Below are 22,246 nucleotides of genomic sequence, written 5' to 3'. Positions count from 1 at the left end.
CTAAGCACTTTCTGTGAGATTATTTATCATATTTCTTTCATGTTTCAGTGAATTAAAAATCCAGGATGCAAATACCATTTGTTAGTTTTCTTCCATGAACACAAAGTTTTTGAAAAACATAAATATGAATTTGAAGCAACTGGTTCCAAGATAATGGTATAATACCTCTGTGTAACATCATCAAAATATTATTTTGATTCTGCTTTAAGTGCCCACAAAATATTTAGTTCCATCTTAAATAATTCTAGGAAAGAGAAGTATAGATAACTTATTATGTAAGTAAAATGTCTTCTGTTATTGACTGGCTTTTAAATTTGGGGCCTCCTAGCAATGATTTCAATTCCAAATTAATTTCAAGAGAAAGAGAAACATCAAGGATTTGTAGAGGACTTTATGGTGGTAAACAGCATGAGGAATATATGTGGAAAAGCATTTAGTTTTAAATTTCTACTTCAATTCTTCTAAGGAAGATCTTAAGAGAAGATTACACTGTTTTAGTTTTATAGTCTTATTTGGGGCTTATCAGATGTAGACATGCAGTTACATTTAGGTCATTAATTACTATAGTTAGAAGTGATAGTTCTAATCATTTTACTTAGACATTTCTTTGATTAATTAACTTAATTCATTTGAATGGCAGAGAGACTGAATGAGAGAAAGAGAGAGAGAAAGTCAGGTCCCACATACTAGTTTACTTCCCAAATAATTGCAAGAGCCAGAAGTGAGTCAGGCAGAAGCAAGGGTCTTGAGTTTCATCTTTATCTCCCTTGGAGGAAGAGGGATTCAATTGCTTGGGCCACCATCTGCTTTGTCCAAGGATGTGCAGTAACTGGAAGCTGAAATTGGAAGTTGAACCAGTACTGAAACTCAGGCACTAAAATATTGGTTGCAGGCATTTCAAGTGATTTATTATCCACTTCATACATGCTTGTTTGTATTTAGATATATTTATGAAGAAACTAAATTTTCATTATGTTTCAAAAAGATAATATTTTGGATTATATATTTTGAGAAATTTCATTAAAATTTTGCCTTTCAATGATCTCCTTTAAAAATATTCTCATAAAATTATATGCAAATACAACAATGTGATGTCAGTAAAATCACTCTAGGTTTCTCATATTGTAATGTGGTCTCTTTTTTAGAAAGGTTTTATTTAATGAATACAAATTTCATAGGTACAGGTAGCTTTATGAATTTAGCAGTTCTTCCCCCCATACCCACACTCCCACCCTAATACCATCCCACCTCCCACTCTCTTTACCACCCTATTCTTCACTAAGATTCATTTTTAATTATCTTTATACACTGAAGACCAACTCTATACTAAGTAAAGACCTCAACAGTTTGCACCCACACTGACACACAAAGTATAAAGTTCTGTTTGAAGAAAAGTTTTACAGTTAATTCTCATAGTACAATTCTTTGAGGACAGAGGTGCTACATGGGGAGTAAGTGTACAATGACTCCTATTATTGATTTAACAACTGACACTCTTATTTATGCTGTCTGTGATCACCTAAGGCTCTTGTCATGAGCTGCCAAGGCTATGGAAGACTTATGAGTCCACAAACAACATCAGTATTTAGATAGGGCCATAGTGAAAGTGGAAGTTCTCTCTTCCTTTCAGAGAAAAGTACATCCTTCTTTGATGGCCCCTTATATCAACTGGGATCGCACTGACAGAGATCCCTCATGTAGATCATTTTTTGCCGCATGGTCTTGGCTTTCCATGCCTGGAATGCTCTCATGGGCTTTTCAGCCAGATCTGAATATCTTAAGATCTGATTCTGAGGTCAGAGAGCTGTTTAGGGTGTTTTTGTCATTCTATGAGTCTGCTGTGTGGCTTTCTTCTCATGTTGGATCATTCTCTCCTTTTTAATTCTATCTATTGTTATTACCAGGCATTTGGTCTTATTTGTGTGATCCCTTTGAAACTCAATGCTATCTATAGGATCAGTTATACACTTAATATGATCACTTTAGCATATAGCATTTTATTAGTACCACCCAGCTTAATGGGATTTGGAGACCCGTGGCAAGTTTTTAACTTTACCTTTAGGGATAAGTCCATGGAAATTTGTGCCAAACTGTACATCTCCTCCCTCTCTTATCCCACTCTTATTTTTAATGGAATTTATTTTCAATTGGATTTAAACACCCATGAATGATTCTGTGTTAAGTATAGAGTTGAACCAAAATTATTAAGTGGAAAAAGAAAACCAAAAAAATAAAATAATAAATTGTTCCTTGACAGTCAAGAAATGGACTATCCAAGTCATTGTTTCTCATAGTGCCAATTTCACTTCTACAGGTTTCCTTTTACGTGCTCTGTTAGTTGTCACAATTAGGGAAAACATGTGATATTTTTAACTTTGGGACTGGCTTATTTCACTAAGTATGATGTTTCCCAGATTCATACATTTTGTTCCGAATGATCAGATTTCATTTTTTACTGCTGTATAGTATTCCGTAGAGTATATATTCCATAATTTCTTTATTTAGTCTTCCGTTGATGGGCATTTAGGTTGATTCCATGTATTAGCTGTTGTGAACTGAGCTGCAATAAACAGGGAGGTGCAGGCCAGCACCAGGGCTCACTAGGCTAATCCTCTGCCTGTGGCGCTGGCACCCCAGGTTCTATTCCTGGTTGTGGCACCAGATTCTGTTCAGGTTGCTCCTCTTCCAGTCCAGCTCTCTGCTGTGGTCTGGGAAGGCAGTAGAGGATGACTCAAGTGCTTGGGCCCTACACCCACATGGGAGACCAGGAAGAAGCACCTGGCTCGTGGCTTCAGATCAGTGCAGCGTGCCGGCTGTAGATGCCATTTGGGGGGTGAAACAACGGAAAGAAGAGCTTTCTCTTTGTCTCTCCCTCACTAACTCTGCCTGTAAAAAAAGAAAAAAAGATTCAAAAGCCTTTCCAACACTGATCTCCTCATTCTGCCCTGCAGTGGACTGCCCTCCTCTCCCTTAGGCAGTTTGAAGGCCCCAGTGTTTAAGCTGCTGACTTCCAGTGCCTGTGGTGCTCGCTTCCTCAGTGGGCAGGGAAAACTCAGGGGTGGCCTTATTATAAAAAAAAAGGAGATACAGATAGCTCTTTTATTTGCCAATTATTTTCTCTTAGGTAAGTTCCAAGGAATGCAATGGCTTGGTCTTATGGTAGGGCTATATTCAGATTTCTGAGATATCTCCAACCTGTCTTCCATTGTGGCTTCACCAATTTGCATTCCCAACAGCAGTGGATTGTTGTGCCTTTTCCCCCACATCCTCACCAGCATTTGTTTTAGTTGATTTCTCTATGAAAGCCATTCTAATAGTGGTGAGGTGAAACCTCATTGTGGCTTTGATTTGTATTTCACTGATGGCTGGTATTTTTTCATGTGTCTGTTGGCCATTTGGATTTCTCTTTTGAAAATATCTGTTTAAGTCCTTGGCCCATCTCTTAACTGGGTTGTTTGTTTTGTTGTTGTGAGGTTTTTTTTCATCTCTTTGTAGACTATGGTTATTAATCCTATCAGTTGTATAGTTTGCAAATAATTTCTCGCATTCTGTCAGTTGCTTCTTCATTTTCTTGACTTTTTCTTTTGCCATACAGAATCTTCTCAATTACAATTAATGCCACTTGTTAATTTTGGTAGCCCCAGTTTCCTGGGAAAAGTCATCCACAAATATCAAGGGGATATGTATTTAATAATGAGTTTAAGGAACAAACATAATAGCCAGAAGCTCAACTGCTCAAAACAGAAGCCAGTTAGTGTGCACTGATTTAATATAATCATTGGTGTCAAATAAACACTGATGTATGTTTGTTGGGTAAATGCCACATACACCTACAGAAGCACAACATTAAGAGACAGAGCTCAATTCCAGACCTTTGGGGGAGGAATCTGTAGTGAGAGGAATGTCGGAGAGATGCAAGGAAGAAAATTACTTACAAAGAGCCTCACTGAACTCACAGTGTCTGCTGCAGAGGGAACAGCATAGAGGGCAGCAGCATGTGAGGCGAAGTCCTTTGACAAGGCTTTGAGAGTGTACAGGACTGGCCTGACATATTGGAGTATCAGGAAGGCCCAGTTACACTCCATGAATGTGAAAACAGAGATGAGGCTACAAGATGACTAGTTCCAGGCCTTACTGAAAGATCTGAGGTGGAGCACAGAACAATAAACACATATTCTGTCAGTAGAATACTCACATCTTGTCTCCCCCTGCCCTCTATGATGTTGTAGATGGGCTCCACCCCCACATTTCATATGCCCTTCCTTGGAGCTGGCCAGTCTCCACAGGTTCCAAGGACAAGGGACCAGAAGCACCCCCAGCATGATTGGCAGCCAGACAGTGTAGGCAGAATGTGTCCCTCCAGCCCAATATGGTTGTGGTGTGTCTGTCCCAGCATTTCAAGCCTCACAAAGGACTGGTGGCTTGGATGATGGCTCAACCACAGAGATCCCTTCTCGCTGCTGCTGCTGCTGTGGCTCACTAAATTCAGCCACCTGCTATGACAAATGACCATGGCCCAGATCCCTCATAGCCTGTCAAGAATAAGGAAACCACAGCCAGGCAGAACAGTGGCAGCTGGAGCTGTTCTGAAGGCAGCACTGCAGCCTGAGGCCCAGCAACCTGCAAAATCCTGCTTTAACGTTATAGACTTAATTCACTGTTTGCTATGTAAATTAACAGAAAACTCAGTAAGTGAAAATTATATAATAAAGTTACTTCCAGATTCTACAAAATATTTAGAGAAGAACTAACTCAAATACCTTTACAAATATTCAATAAATACTGAATATGACTGCTAAACTCTTTATAGATCACTGACAAAGACACAATACAGAAACAATACTACGGAACAACATCCTTGAAGAACATAGATGAAAATACTCACGAATATGAGCAACCAAAATCCAACACTTCAAAAACATCATTCATCATGATCAAGTGTGATTTACCCAAGATGCAAGGGTGATTCAATCTTTAAAATTCACATATTGCCATAAATCATACTAACAGAACAAAAAATAAAAATAATATGAGCATCTCAATATATGTAGAGAAAGCATTTGAAAAGTCTCAAGAAGACTTCATGTTAAAAGCCCTCTACAGCCGGTGCCATGGCTCACTAGGCTAATCCTCCACCTTGCGGTGCTGGCACACCAGGTTCTAGTCCTGGTCGGGGCGCTGTATTCTGTCCCGGTTGTCCCTCTTTCAGGCCAGTTCTCTGCTGTGGCCCAGGAGTGCAGTGGAGGATGGCCCAAGTGCTTGGGCCCTGCACCCCATGGGAGACCAGGAGAAGCACTTGGCTCCTGCCATCGGATCAGCGTGGTGCACCGGCCACAGTGCGCCGGCCGCGGCTGCCATTGGAGGGTGAACCAACAGCAAAGGAAGACCTTTCTCTCTCGCTCTCTCACTGTCCACTCTGCCTGTCAAAAAAAAAGCCCTCTACAAATTTGGTATAAGAGCAGACTTCAATATTCTAAATGCTACTTTTTTTGGCACTAACCAATATCATATTAAATGGGGGAACATCTGAAAGTGTGTCCCATCATATCTAGAGCAAGAGAACATTAGGCAATTTTACCACTGTTATTCATCATGCTATTGGAAATATTAACAAGAGAATACAAGGAGAAAGAAATAAATGACATCAAAATTTGAATATAGGAAGTCAAAATATCCATGTTTCAAGATGATATGTTATTGTGCATGTAAAAACCTATTCACGGCATAAATTATTTTAAAATTTATTAAACCAGTTCAGTAGAAGCACATGTCACAAAGTTTCCTTTGGCTATAGTCGGGTCTTGGGAGGATACCACAGTACCATGTCTTGGTATCAGCAGCGTGTCTGGGTGTCTCTGGATTTGGTTTTTGTATGTCTGCATCAGGATTGCATGTATGCTTGTAGGCCTCTGTGTGAAGTGTGCAGTGTGAGTTTCATTTGGACAAAAAAAATCAAATCTTAAAACCTTCAGTGTTCTGTCCTAAATTTGGTACAAATGAAGACTGGGTAAGGCAGGTTCTAGTTCTGTGTATGCATGATAGAATCCCATTTTCTTCAGAGAGAGATTATTCTCTTTTCTGCATGAAAAATGCAAGTCCCATTCTCTTAATTCTTACTCCCATATTTCCTCTAATAGAGGAGAAAAATACTCCAGGGTTAAATCCTGGGATCCTAAATCATAACTGCCCCCTACTTATACAGCTTAAAATTTGGCCTAAAATGAACAACAGATAAGGGCAGAGAAGCTAGGGGAGGAAGAGCCTAAATAATGTGGGCAGGCTGAACCAACAGCACCTCCAGATTTATGTCCAAAATTGAAAATAAATAAATGCAAAAACAAAAGCACTGGTTCTTAAAAGTCAACTTTGTAACTACTTAAAGCTGGCTGGATAAAATGATTAATAGAAGCTTAAAGTCTTTGTGAGAAGAAAGGAGGAGAAAGAATCACAAAAGGCAAAAAATTGATATCCACATTAGAAAAAGTAATGGACAAAGTGTTTTAAAAAAAAAAAGGGCCGGAGAGCAGCAAGATGGCGGAATAGGAAGGGAGCACATTGATAGTTCGTCAAGACACACGTTAATAAAAGTGGAGATACTGCAGGGTCAAGGAAGAGTAGGGGAAGAAACAGCAGAGGAAACTCTTCCGGAACTAGTGATTCACAGTGGACCTGCATGGAGAGCGTGGGAGCCCAAGTTCAGGACACCAGCAGCAGACTCAACGCACCAGCGCTGGAACGCGAGGTGAGCCGAACCTCAATAGCCCGAGACACCAGCGGGCAAGCAGAAAGAGGAGACTAGAGCAAACGAGGCTTGAAACTCCGTGGGGAAAAGTTTACCAGGCTAACTAGAAGAGAGAGAGGAAAAAAAAAAAGTGACCGATACGGACACGAGTTTCTCTCTCTCCGCTCACCTCTCAAAGGCGAGCAAGACAAAGATCAGGCGCCATTTTGGAGATACGTCATAAGTAGGGCGACGTCAGGTCTGCACCGGCCCTGAGCCTAGCAGAAAAACCTGACTCTGGGGGGAGGGGTGAAATAACAGGAGATTAGCATCTAACTTGGCAACCCAGTGGGAGACTTCAGGAGAATTGGAGCCCACACTGAGGGCAGCACATATTCCCTGTGTGGTCCTTGGGAAAGAGCTTCTGATCTCTGGCTCCTGTGGGTATATCATTTGCCTGCTAACTACCTCCAATTATGTTCAGCTGTGCGGAATTACTTCCCTTTTGAATCAAAAAAAGAAAGAAAGAAAGAGAGATTTACCACACCTACCCTGGGAGTGTCATCTTTGACACACCCTCAGCCCTGAGGAACCAAACAGAGCTCTCAGTCCACACTCATCTCAAGCCTCTAAGGCTCCACCAAAAGCAGACAGTCCACTTAATATAGAGCCATAGTGTAACAAGAAAAAACACCACAGTGAAGAAACCAAATATCTCCAACATGCCAAACAACAAATGCAAAAATCGAGGTAACAAGAACAAGGAAGACACTACGACACCCCCAAATGAAAAAGACACCCCAATGCAAGATTATGAAGATGATAAGATCGAAGAAATGCAAGAAGCAGACCTCAAAAAATTGATAAGAACATTAAGAAGTTCTCAAAAACAAATTCTTGAACTACAGAAATCCTTAATGGACAAGATAGAAAATCTCTCCCATGAAAATGAAATATTAAGGAGGAATCAAAATGAAATGAAACAACTAGTGGAACAAGAAACTGAGATAGTGACGAGAAATCGTAATGAAATGAAGAATTCAATAGATCAAATGACAAACACATTAGAGAGCCTTAAAAACAGAATGGGCGAAGCAGAAGAGAGAATATCGGACTTAGAAGACAGAGAACAGGAAAGGAAACAGGCAAACCAAAGAAAAGAAGAAGAAATTAGAAATCTAAAAAATATTGTCGGGAATCTGCAGGATATTATTAAAAAACCCAACATTCGGGTTCTAGGAGTTCCTGAAGGCATGGAGAGGGAGAAAGGATTAGAAGGCATTTTCAGTGAGATACTAGCAGAAAATTTCCCAGGTTTGGAGAAGGACAGAGGCATCTTAGTACAGGAAGCTTATAGAACCCCTAATAAACATGACCAAAAGAGACCCTCACCACGACATGTTGTAATCAAACTCACCACAGTGAAACACAAAGAAAAGATCCTAAAATGTGCAAGAGAGAAACGTCAGATTACTCTTAGAGGATCTCCAATTAGACTCACAGCAGACTTCTCATCAGAAACCCTACAAGCTAGAAGGGAATGGCGAGACATAGCCCAGGTACTAAGAGAGAAAAACTGCCAGCCCAGAATATTATATCCTGCAAAGCTCTCATTTGTGAATGAAGGTGAAATTAAGACTTTTCATAGCAAACAGAAACTGAAAGAATTTGTCGCCACTCGTGCAGCCCTGCAAAAGATGCTTAAAGATGTGTTACACACAGAAACACAGAAACATGGTCACCAATATGAAAGAAGGTAAAGGAAGGAAACCTCACAGCAAAAGATCACAGGAAGCTCAATTTCTCTTTGCCATAGAATTAAACTCTGATGTTCTGTTAAAGCAATGTGTTAAAGTAATCTATTATGTTCTCTTAATGTCTGTTAAATTCTAATTGTTCAAAAGCAGCTGAATTTTTATTAAGAGCTAAAGGTTATGTAAATATGTGCTTATTTTCAAAGATTTGAATAATCACATTGTAACAATGATCAAATTTGGTCTATGTTATGTCATGATTTTAAGGAATCTTATTTCAACCAGATATTTTGGATTTTGAGCCTTCTTGGCATTCTTGACAGGCATTCAAAAAATCAAAGTTTCAAACAATCTGGTCTCTAAAATTTCCAGTAAATCCTGGACTTTGGTTTCTCCAGTTTGGGCCCAACTGAAAAAATCGAAGGACCTATGTCTCTCATCTTATAGGACACCAACTAATCAGGCTATTTGGATCATATTAGAAGGACTGTCAAGATGTGATGTGGTACCAAACTTTAGTTTCTATAATGGAAAATGCTATCAATACAAATGTTTGAGAATTAAAAAGTCTAATGATCTTGTGTTACTAGACATGATAGTTATCTTAATGAGAAAGCCCCAGAGGCCTAAAGGGTTAAATACTTGTAAAATCCTACAGGTGCTTTCAAAAATACTGTGAAGTAAGCAAGTGCCTCTTGTTGGTTGATGAGTTTATAATTTTAAACATGGCGACTTAAAGTCTTTTGTCATCCACAGTTATATATGATGTGCTGCTCATAAAACTAAAGCGTTGTTGGTTCTGTGTTTAGCTGTCCTCCTATAGGTTCCTATGGATTTTTCCAGCCACTTTTATTGTATTCAGTACTTTGGGATGGCTCTGTAAACAGATGAAGCCAATAATGTATTAACAGTACCAACTGAGAGAAAGTATGGTTAACTGAGGTTACTAAAAACAAAAAGCAATTCAAATCTATTGTCAATTTACAAAAAGAGTGAGATTTTAAAAGCTATTATTAAAATTGCTATATTGGTCTATTATGCTATGTTTTATGTGTGTACATATTGTATGTCCACATGGGGAAATTTTATTAAGAGTTTTATTTTAAATGGCTTATAGATAAGATTGTCCATTAATTGAAGCTGCTAAAATCAATCAAAGATACATTTTAATTTGTGTGACCTAAATCTGTGTATCATATGTTTTAAACTTGTGGGTAGAAAGAAACTAAAATCATTTTATATGGTTGTGCTTAAGTTTACTGGTTAAACAAACTACACCATGTTAGATATTTAAGAGGTGTTTTCAAATACATGATTCTTAAAATTTATAGAAGGCATTGGACCTTCTGGTAAATGTTTTCTTAAGTTGTTATCTAATGGTTGAAACTGTTTGCTAAGTATTCATGTGATATTGCTATTGTCAGCAAGCGATCTAGGACTTGCTCCCTCATTTCTCTATTCTAAGCCCAACTTGTTCTTTCATTTCTCTATTCTCTTCAAGGTAGGAAACTAATTCTATTATGAAGGAATCTGTAGGAAGCACAATTTAATCTTTAGACCTTATAAAAGAGATGGCTAACATTTTTCTGTAATAGCATAGCCAAAATAAGAACTTAAATAATAATCTCATAGCTAGATTCACTTAGCCATCAGCCAAGTATACAGTAAGTAGAAAAAACCTCCCTTTCAGACCAAAGGGAAAGAAAGTTTTAAAGTGAGAATATAATTTTCCTCATGGGCATTGTCTACCTTAGAAAAACTACTACAGAACATGCCTGTGACTATAGACTTGTAGTTCAGGCCACCGAAGATTAGAGATGGGACATGGGCACTCCCTTGACTTGCATCCTCTGGTCTGCTTTAACACAAACCAGGAGGAAAAGAAAGCTAGGCATCAGAAGCAATGGGTGGCAGGCCTATTAATGGCTGATCTGTACAGTGATCTGCCCTCAAGGAGACACAACAGGCCAGTCCACTGCAGTGGCTTTCAAAGTGATAAGCCTGGGCTTCAGCAGAAGTCAGCTTGTGAAGAGCCCTGGCAGCTCTGCCAAGAGTTGGATCACTGGAAATAGACCTGCCCTGGAGTCGAAGGATGCCCAGGTCAGAGCCACAGATCTTATTGGCTCTAAGCTGAAAAGCCCTTCACTCAGCCCAACTTCCAAAGTGACCACTGCAGCTGAGGGTATGGTCAAGTAGGGTCAGCAACATTGCAGGCAGAACTGTAAATTTCTTGTTAGAGATGCCCCCTGCCTTTACCTGGCCAGCTCTCCTGCCAGGCCAGCCAAGTAATGAAAGTCAACAGAGTGCCTTCCCCTAGGAGGTTCACACCTCCCTTAGGATATACCCCATGTGAAGAGATAGATAGGTCTGGGCCTCTTAACTTACAAGGCCTAAAGCCCAACAGATTATTATCAAGCCCCTTCTCTCAGGTTCTATTTGCCTCTCAATCAGAAAACTTAATTGTAGCTTAGACAGCACCTTTCTTAGCTCCTCTAATAATGATTCTGTCCTTTGTTCTAGACCCTGTCTAGCACCCTTGGGCCTCATTCCTTTGTAATCATAACCTCTACTCTACCACCAATGGCTCTACTCCCAACCTGTGTGTACTGATGGTCCTCTTCCCCACTTAATGCTGTATAATTGTTCAAACCTGGTAAGTGCTACTCTTAGGATCATTGGTTACTATCCTCACCCTGTCTTTTATGACCTTGTCTAAATATGAGCAGAGTCGGCAAACTTGGAAGGCTTCCATAGCCTTGGAAACTCATGACGACAGCCTAGGGTGGTTACTGGTGCCATAAACTAGAGTGTCAATTTGTTGGTTCAACAACAGGAGTCACTGTGCACTTGCTCCTCATGTGGGATCTCTGTCGTTAATGTGCTGTACATTTTGATTTGATGCTATAACTAGTACTCAAACAGTATGTTTCACTTTGTGTGTCTATGTGGGTGCAAACTCTTGAAACCTTTATACTAAATTGATCTTCTGTATATAAAGAGAATTGAAAATGAATCTTGATGCAAATGGAAGGGGAGAGGGAGCGGGAGAGGGGAGGGTTGCGGGTGGGAGGGAAGTTATGGGAGGGGGAAGCCATTGTAATCCATAAGCTGTACACTGGAAATTTATATTCATTAAATAAAAGTTAAAAAAAAAAGAAAAAAAAAGGGGGCCCTTCGCGGCTCAATAGGCTAATCCTCCGCCTTGCAGCGCCGGCACACCAAGTTGTAGTCCCAGTCGGGGTGCCGGATTCTGTCCCAGTTGCCCCTCTTCCAGGCCAGCTCTCTGCTGTGGCCCCTGAGTGCAGTGGAGGATGGCCCAAGTCTTTGAGCCCTGCACCCCATGGGAGACCAGGAGAAGCACCTGGCTCCTGCCTTCAGATTAGCGCAGTGCACCGGCCATTAGAGGGTGAAGCAATGGCAAAGGAAGACCTTTCTATCTGTCTCTCTCTCTCACTGTCCACGCTGCCTGTCAAAAAAAAGAGGGCCCAGTTATAGGGAAATAGGAGCTCACTGGGGCCAGCAAACCATGAGGAGGGGAGTAGTATCACAAAGACTTGTTAATGTACTCCTAGAGCTACTGAATGTTACCATTGTGGAAAGCCAGGATGTTTCAAAACATTGAATTGAGTTAGAAAAACAAAGAGGTTATTATTCACCGCATGACCTTCAATAAGGACTTGGGGGATTGTCAGGTATTCCTTTTCAATAGGTCCTTCCTAGAACATTTTATAATCCTACAGGTAGAATCCAAATCGGAAGATTTAATATCCCTGGTGGATTTCAGGTCAGCCCAGTTTTCCCTCACTTGCCAAACAAAGCATAAAATTATTCACAGTAATATTGACAAAATCTTGGGTAAAAAGAAAGGATTTCAGGCCCTAATACTTTCTTTGGACTTTTAAATTTTTTATAAGTTGATTGGTACCAGCATAGCGGGTAAAGCCACCATCTGCAGTGCTAGAATCCCATATGCACACCGGTTCGTGACCTGGCTGTTCCACTTCTTTTTTTTTTTTTTTTGACAGGCAAAGTTAGAGAGAGAGAGAGAGAGAAAGTTCTTCCTTTTCCATTGGTTCACCCACCAAATGGCGGCTGTGGCTGGCACACTACCCTGATCTGAAGCCAGGAACCAGAGAGCTGGACTGAAAGAGGAGAAACCAGGACAGAATCCGGTGCTCCAACCAGGACTAGAACCCGAGGTGCCAGCCCTGCAGGCAGCACTCTGCTATGGCCTGGTAAAGTAGTGGAAGGTGGCTCAAGTCCTTGGCTTCCTGCACCCAAATGGGAGACTCAGAGAAAGCTCCCTGATTCCTGGCTTTGCATCGGCATAGCTCTGACTATTGCAGCCAACTGGGGAGTGAACCAGCAGATGGAAGACCTCTCTCTCTCTCTCTTCTGTTTTTCCTTCTCTCTGTGTTACTCTGACTTTTGAATAAATAAATAACTCTTAAAATATTTTTATATAAATTGAACAAATTTCATGTATTTCATATATACAGATTAGAAACCTAGCGATACTTCCCACCATAACCTACCTCTCACCCATGTTCCCACCATTCTTTCTACTTATTTTCTTATTCTTTCTTTTAATTTTTATAATAGCATATTTCAGTTTATTTTATAATCATAAGCTTACCCCTCCACTAAGTAAATAATTCAACTAATATTTGGATGTGCTAAATGGATATGCTACATAGGCCGGTGCCTCGGCTCACTAGGCTAATCCTCCGCCTGCGGTGCCGGCACCCCGGGGTCTTGTCCCAGTGTGGGTGCTGGTTCTGTCCAGCTCTTCTTCCAGTCCAGCTCTCTGCTGTGGCCGGGGAAGGCAGTGGAGGATGGCCCAAGTGCTTGGGCTCTGCACCCGCATGGGAGACCAGGAGGAAGCACCTGGCTCCTGGCTTCAGATTGGCGCAGTGCACCGGCTGCAATAAGCTGGCCCTAGCGGTCACTTGGGGGGTGAACCAACAGAAAAAGGAAAACCTTTCTCTCTGTCTTTCTCTCACTGTCTAACTCTGCCTATCAAAAAAAAGTATATATACATACATATATATATATATACATACATACATATATATATATATAAAAGGATATGCTAGATGGAAATAACAAATATCCCCAGACATGTAATTGAACAACACAATGAAACTCTATTTCCTGTTATGTCATGGTGCTGGGTAGGTACTCACATTAGGGAGCAGATCTTCTATAAAAAGAAACTAAGACCCCTGAAATCTGACATAGTCCCATCTACTGCATCACTCCTGAAATGCCTATATCAAATCAATAATCAAAAATGCAATCCATGTTTCCCTGTGGGTGGCAGAATCCAACTCCATGAGCCACTGCTTGCTGCCTGCTAGGATGTGCCTTAGCAGAATGATGGAATCAGAAGACAAAGCTGGGTTTTGAACCCAGGCACTCTGATATGGGATGACAGTATTATAACTTGAATCTTTATCACCAATTAAATGCCAACACACAAACTAATATGTTTTGGGAGGGAGGGGGAGTGAATAAGGCAGGAAGGGAGGGAGAAATAGAAATAGAGACAGAAATAGAGACAGGTATAGATAGAGGGAGAGGGAGAGGGAGAAGGAGAGAGAGAGACAGAGACAGAGAGACAGAGAGACAGAGAGAGAGAGAGAGAGAGAGAAAGATTGAATATGAATAAGAACCTTCCATCCACTGGTTCACTCCTCAAATACCTGCAACAAATTGTACTGTGACAGATGAAAGTCAGGAGCCAGGAAATCCTTCTGGATCTCCCATACAGGTTGTTGAAACACAAGTATTTGGTAACACTTGCTACTTCCTGGGGTGTGCATTAGTAGTAAGCTGGATCAGAAGCAGGGACAAGACCCAAACCTAGGCACTCTTATATAAAATGTGGGCATCCCAAGTGGTGGCTTCACCCTCTATGCCAAAAAGCCAGATCCTAACTTTACATTAGAATTCCATTTTCAAAAAAAATTTTTAAAAATGTACACTGATATATAATCATCACAGGCTACTTTCAGGTGACATTATAACATTTTTTATAGTACTGATACAGGCTCCTTCTGACATTACTGTTCTATGAATATTTACCATATAATCTTCCTATACATATGTTCAAAACTATGGATACTTTCTGTTTTTCTATAAGTTAGTTATGCTTCACAAACATTTAAATAATATGAAATAATCTCATATATTTACTTTCAGTTCTCATGAATCTTTTTAGAAGTCACATGTTTCTATCTGGTATAATTTTCCCTCTTCCTGGAGGGCCATATCTGAACATTTCATGGAGTGTAGCTCTGCAGAGATAAATTGTTTCAGATTTGTATTATGTCAAACTGCCTCTCTTTTGCATTTTTCTTGAAAAAATGAATTTAATAATTTTTCTGAAATGCAGAGCTCCATAGAGAGAGGGAAGGTCATTGCAGGGAGGAAGTCTTCTTGTGTATGTGTGTGTGTATGTATGCATGTGTATATATATATATATATATATATAATGTAATAGTCATAACAAGAATGAAATCCTGTGTTTTGCATCAATATGGATACAATTGGAAACCATTATACTTAATTAAATAAGCCAGTCCCCAAAAGACAAATACCAAATATTTTAACTGATCTATGGTAACTAATAAAGTACCAAAAATGTATTATATTGAATTGACATTTTGACATTTGATGATTGCTTACAGCCCTGGCATCTACTGTTGAGAAACAGTGCTTTTTTGTCGTATAACTGTTGCATACTTAATGTAGGGCATTTATCTTATGAGTATAAAATAAACTGAAAGTAAATCACTGTAAAAATTAAAACAAAAGGAGTGAGGGTGGGTGGGAACATGTGTGAGGAAGTGTAGGGTGGGAAGTATCATTATCATCCTAAATCTATATATATGAAATTTGATCATCATAAAAAATAAAAACAAAAAAGTTTCTCAAAAGTTAAAAATAATTTTAAAAATACCTGATTCATTTTAACTCAGCGCTGGTCATATTCCCCACCATCTTTTATTCTGTTGCTATGCTAGGCCTTCTATGTGGTGTCACAGTACTCTCTAAATGTTCTTTCTTCCTTCTGATATCTAAAGAAAGTAATTATTCTCCACTTCAGACATTTTTGTTTATTCCAGAGCAGAGTTAAATTTACTTAACCTGGCCGGTGCCGCGGCTCAATAGGCTAATCTTCCACCTGCGGCGCTGGCACACTGGGTTCTAGTCCTGGTCGGGGTGCCACATTTTATCCCTTGTTGCTCCTCTTCCGAGCCAGCTCTCTGCTATGGCCCAGGAGTGCAGTGGAGGATGGCCCAGGTCCTTGGGCCCTGCACCCGCATGGGAGACTAGGAGAAGCACCTGGCTCCTGGCTTCAGATCAGCGCATTGCGCTGGCCGCAGCGCACCAGCCACGGCGGCCGTTGGAGGGTGAACCAATGTCAAAAGGAAGACCTTTCTCTCTGTCTCTCTCTCTCTCACTGTCCACTCTGCGTGTCAAAAAAAAAAATTTACTTAACCTGACATGAGGTTTTTTTTTTTTGTTGTTGTTGTTGTTTTTTTCTGTTTCTCTATTACTTCATTGCTACTTCAGGAATCATGAAGAGAGTGCATATGAACTTTTTTCTAATTTATGCTTCCAAGGAATTTATATTAGCTCTAATATATAATTTACTCATTTTTCTTGAGCTTTGTAGGTATCTTATCCACTGTTATGTGGAGAGAGCAACAGCCCTGGTATCTTTTTAAGCAATAAAGACATACTAAAGGACAGAGTATTCAATATTCATATAGGCAATAATTTCACTTGTTGAACTGAGCTTCATGACCTCCCTTGGTCTTTGCTCTACAACTGTCTACACCCATTAATCCTTGAATTTCCCAAATCCAGGAAATGGATGATTCCATGGCTATCTTCCTGTATTGGCAGAGACTCAGGTACATAAGAAGAAAAGTGGAAGAGTTCAGTAAGCTAAAGCATGCTACATAGGTAAATGATTCTGACAGTGTTTCTAACAAAGCAGATCATTTTTTATAGAAAGTGACTGAGATTTTAAGTAAATCAGAATCTTTTGCTTAGAATATCAGATTACATACTACTATAAACTATATGATATGTTTTAGATACACTTATTTTCTATATGTCTGTGTGCATGTCCAAATAAACTCTGACAGGCTACTCAATATTAATATATTTTACATAGTTACTACACCAGCTTCTATTAGTTTTAAAACATCTCTTTTTCAGTTTTATGGAAGAGGGAGTAACTACTATATTATTTAAAGGAAAAGGAAATTCAACATATAAGCTTAAAAATATTCAGAAATTGTTTGGTGGAATATTGTCAATGTTATGTACATTAGATGGCACTGATAGACCTTCTATATTTTCTTTTTCCAAAGTTTTCTGCATGCTTGAACTTATTGTTTCCTTATAACTCCAAATTCTTTGAGTGTAATTTATTAGAAAATAAATTCTTTTTTTTTGACAGGCAGAGTGGACAGTGAGAGAGAGAGACAGAGAGAAAGGTCTTCCTTTGCCGTTGGTTCACCCTCCAATGGCCGTCTTGGTTGGTGCGCTGTGGCCGGCGCACCGCGCTGATCCGATGGCAGGAGCCAGGTGCTTCTCCTGGTCTCCCATGGGGTGCAGGGCCCAAGCACTTAGGCCATCCTCCACTGCACTCAGGGGCCACAGCAGAGAGCTGGCCTGGAAGAGGGGCAGCCGGGACAGAACCGGCGCCCTGACCAGGACTAGAACACGGTGTGCCGGCGCCACAAGGCGGAGGATTAGCCTAGTGAGCCGCGGTGCCGGCCAGAAAATAAATTCTTGGAGTGCCATGTTCTTGGCTGTAGTCTGGCTGAGACCAAGCCAATGCACACATTGGGCAGTGTAGCATTGCATGGAAGATATCTTTCTCTTTCCTTCTTAACAAATCCACCTTTCAAATAAATTGAATCTTTTTATAAAGCATCTCCATTATTTTATGAAAAATACTTTTAAATGCAAATTTATACCATGGGATATTAGACAATTATATTTTAAAATGACTCTGATATTTTGGTATCAAACTGTTAAAACCAATTTCATTATTAATATTAATTTAGTAATCCTGTACACAGCAGTTTCATTACTCTACTGCCAAATTAAAAATATTCAGTTTGTTTGAGAAGAAACAACTGAAGATTAAAGGAAGAACCAATCCTTTCTAAAACATATTTGAAATTATGTCACAATTCCATTCCTTTACTCTGAGGTTTTGACAAGTTTGTCAACTGAGTCATTTGGATAGCAACGTCTCTCAGGATATCTACTCTTAGTTTTAAATAAACAAAGAGCCTGTACTTGTATTAAAACAAGAATTTGTATAAACCTGGTCATTCTGGCCATTCAATTTTTAATGAGGTGTATATTCGCTAGAGGTATAAATTACTGGATCTATTAAGAAAAGAGAGCTGAAACAAAGTCAAATTAGCATCAGAAGTTAATGCCATAATGATCCAAAAATTTGAAAATTTGGTTTAGAACACATTTGAATGTGCAGGTTATTTTGTATTAGTTGTAGAAACAGTTTAAAATACCTGTGTTTGAAGAATGTAAGCTCTGATATAAAGTCTCACTATTACGTTAAAGTGCTTCTATAGATCCCAAGAGATCATTTAAGTCTCTCTTGAGTACAAATGATCTTATGAAACCTCATAGGCACATGAAGATGCTCAGGTCCAGTGAAGTGAATCAAGATCATGCAGGTATTCTGTAGCACTGATGATTCTATATAGAATTAGGTATCCCAATACATGGGTCATTGTTCTGTCAGTTCAGTACTTTTTCTAGAGTTAATGAGCATAATTTGTGACAAATTAGGGTTGGGAATTTAGTACTTGCTGTTTTATGGTGAAAAATTTCTTTGTATTAATATTTATGATTTGATTGAATTTTATTCAAGATATTTTTATAATGTTTGATATTGAATTGCAATATATAACAAATAACTACATCTATTTCCCAAAAGGATTTTTGAAGCTATATATGCATATGTATTTATGTATATCTATGCACATATATATGTATATGAAGCATATTTACATATGCTGAAAATTGTTCAGTTACTTACTTGGCAGTATAAAATAACTCTACCTATTTGAAAACCTTGAGTGGAAGTAAGTCACTTGAGTTTCAAGAGAGAAGGCTATATTTTAGTTCTCTTAACGTTTTGAGCGCTGATTTTTAAGGGCAATTTTTATCCAAGTTGATAAGTGTTTTGTTTTCTCAGTGGCCCCAGTATTACCAGTTAAAACAGTTTAGTAAACAAGAATTCACAAGAGGATAATTTCATAGTGAATTCCAATATAATAGCAAATTATGTAGTGTGAAAAATAGGGTTTCTTAGGCCAGCGACGCAGTCACTTGGCTAATCCTCTGCCTGTGGCGCCGACACCCTGGGTTCTAGTCCTGGTTGAGGTGCCGGATTCTGTCCCAGTTGCTTCTCTTCCAGTCCAGCTCTCTGCTGTGGCCTGGGAGGGCAGTGGAGGATGGCACAAGTGTTTGGGCCCTGAGCCCATATGGGAGACCAGGAGGAGGCACCTGGCTCCTGGCTTCGGATCAGCGCAGCACACTGGCCATAGCAGCCATTTAGTGGGTGAACCAATAGAAAAGGAAGACCTTTCTCTCTGTCTCTCTCTCTCTCACTGTCTAACTCTGCCTGTCAAAAAAAAAATAGAGTTTCTTTCAACTGTCATAAATAAGATTGATAATCAAAATTGAAGGTATCTACAGAGTTTCATCACTTTGTTTTAAATACTTGTCAAATTGATTAGTATTTTATTCTAATTTTTAATTAGTTTTAACAAATTATGGCAGATACAATTCTAAGAACAAATTATATTTCCACCCTCCCTCCCACACTCTTCCATTGTCTTTTAGTTTTCGCGATACCATTTCAAACTTACCTTAGAGTAAAAAAGCTTAATATTTAACCAAATAAGTTTAAATTAAAAAGCAAAGAGCTACTACTTTAGAGGGAATATAGACAACAGCTATAAACAATATTTGAATGGAAAACCATGAAGACATTAAACGATAAAATCAGTATCTGATTTAATTCCCACTAAAAGTCTCAGAGAAAGTCTTTCATTATTTACCAAACGTCAATACAAAAACACGGAATTACATGATCCCCAAAATGGATAACTTGTGTGTGATAATGTGGAACTTTTCTCGTTCTGACAGTCTCAGAGAAAAAATTTTGATAAATTTAAATAGCTTCCCCTCCTTGCACTGTTTCTACTGAACATTGCCACACATTAAAGCCACCAGGATCTCTCCTAGAAAGAGCTGTGCAGAAAGGCCGGGAACGGAGACCCTGCTTCCCACATGGGAAGAAGGAGGAACCCAGGACCTCATATGACAGCGTCTGCCCTGCTGAACCCACACATGGCCTGGCTTCTCCCAGGCCCCAGTGCAGCCTCTGTGAACAGGGAAGGACAGGGCACCTGCGGTCCAGGCTACCACTCCAGGCTCACCTAGAGGCCAGAGCAGACCCAGGTAGGCGATGTGCCACTCTGAGATGGGACACAGGTTCCAGAGATGACTCTGGGAGCCCCGTGTCCCCAGTGCGTTCCCCCAGCCCCGCCCGCCCTCACTCTGGTCGCCCAGCCCCACACACTCACTGTTGCCAGGGATCCTGCGATGACAGAAGGGAAGAGCAGAGCAGGCGCTGGGCTGCCTCAGGACTCTCCCAGCCTCCCGCTTGGACCTCTCTCCTTCCTGGACCTGGAAGACGACTGTGGCGTCCAGATCTCGCGTGATTCCCTAGCGTTTACGCCACCGCGCCTGACTGGTCAGCTTGCATAGCGGTCAGCACTCAGGACACAGAAGACTCGGGAATCAGCGTCCTCACAGCGGGGACGCCTACTGTCAGGCCGCTGCAGATGGGAGAGTGAGGCTGGGCCTGGGTTCTGGTCTGAAATGTCCTCCTGCAGGGCTGCACCCTCGGCAGCAGGGGGCCTTTCCCCTCCCAGATCCTGGCTCCTGTTGGATCCCTTGTGCCTCCCCGTGTCCTCCTGTGAGAATCCTACCTGGAGTGTGTGACCTGCTCAAGGGGACTCAGTAGTTAATGGCTGTGTGTGGGTTGCAGGCCTCTTTCTTTCCTGCATGTTTTTGACTCACTTCTGTGGGGTCTCTGTGGGTATTTTTATGTTGATTTGAACAGTGTTCACAAGTAATACAGAATGTAATCCTTTTTACTTTCACCTCTCTTGTAGATGTTTACTTTCTAATCTGCCCCTTCTTTAATATTTTTTTCTGTTTACTGATGATATTAGTAATTAGTGGATATTATGTATTAGTCTTTCCAGTAATCTCATTAAATTTATAACATTTGTATTTGTTTTTAGATTTTTATGAATTATTTCTGCATATAAGAATTATCCTATTTATATGTCAACAAAATTTTTCTTAGAAATTAACTTACATCTTTGATTTTCTTTTGGCCCTTTTATTTTCCTGACTACCTTTGAGTAGGAAGTTGGAGAGAAAGAGTGGCCTCCTCGTCTAGACTTACTCCCAGGAAAAAGCTTTCATGATCCTGTGTTAGTTGTGTTGTTTGTTGTTGGTTCCTTTTGATCTTGGCCAGACTGAGGAAGTCACATTTTTTGTTCATTGTGGCTGATTTTTTTTAATAGATGCTGAGTTTTATTAAATTAGTTTCAACACGTAATCTAAATGATCGTGCACTTTTCTTTTTGTATTTTTCACCTACTTAGATTCCTTTTTGGGAATCTTAATAATTCTTGTAACTTGTATCATCTCTCACGTATTCATCTATTTTATGTTCATACATGCTTTCAGTTATTACAATAATACTTTGCTTGGGATATTTATATCTCTATTTATGAAAGAATACAATAGAATTATTTTAAGCCCTGATCCACTTATATAATCATCAATGTAATGTTGGTTTTCAAAAATAAATTTAAAACATTCTCTGCTTATTTCCACTTTGTGTAGGTCTGGAAAACATAGGTTTGTTTTTGCTTGGAGAATGCCTCTAAGTGTGGACCTGAAGTTTTGATTGTATAACTTTTTTCTCAGTTGGCTGGAGTTTTTAAAATGTGATTCAACTCACTTGGTTTATATGGCAGTTTTCCTATTTTAGTTTATATTTGTGTTTTGGGAATTTGATTTTCAAAATATAGTGGTTTTTGGACTCTGTAGTCAGAATTTTACTCCTATCAATTTCACACATTTCTCTTAGCATCTTGGTAAAGGCTATAGTGTCTTACAAAAATAATGATTTGATTTAAATTTCCTTTGGTTTTCTTAATTGATTTTACTAATATTTATTAACTTTAATAATTTTAAATCATTGTATCCTTATATATTTTTAGTATATTTTACACCATTTTGTAATGTCTGGTGTTATTTTTGTCTTGGTTTAATTCAATATTATTTCATTTTTTTTCTTTAATTCTTGACAAGGGAGCTGTAATGATTGCTTTTCAGTGTTTTATTCTAACATAATCATTGATGGGTACACATTATCTTTAAGCAATAATATATGTTTCCAACCACAGTATGTAGAGTTCACCCCCATTGTGTAGTGACCATAGTTGCAAAACGGTACCATCATAGAGCATATTTCAAGAACATGTTACAAACAATATCTTTTTAAGTAAAATAATTTACATTTTTTAAATGCACTAAGGAAAACAAAATCACTATCATTCAAGAGATCCTAGGACAGGGGTAATGGTTGCTTTAGCTAGAATAGTTTGAAAGCCTTCAC

Source organism: Lepus europaeus, chromosome 22 (assembly GCF_033115175.1).
Source record: "Lepus europaeus isolate LE1 chromosome 22, mLepTim1.pri, whole genome shotgun sequence".
Lineage (NCBI taxonomy): Eukaryota > Metazoa > Chordata > Mammalia > Lagomorpha > Leporidae > Lepus > Lepus europaeus.
This window is presented reverse-complemented; position numbering follows the sequence as displayed.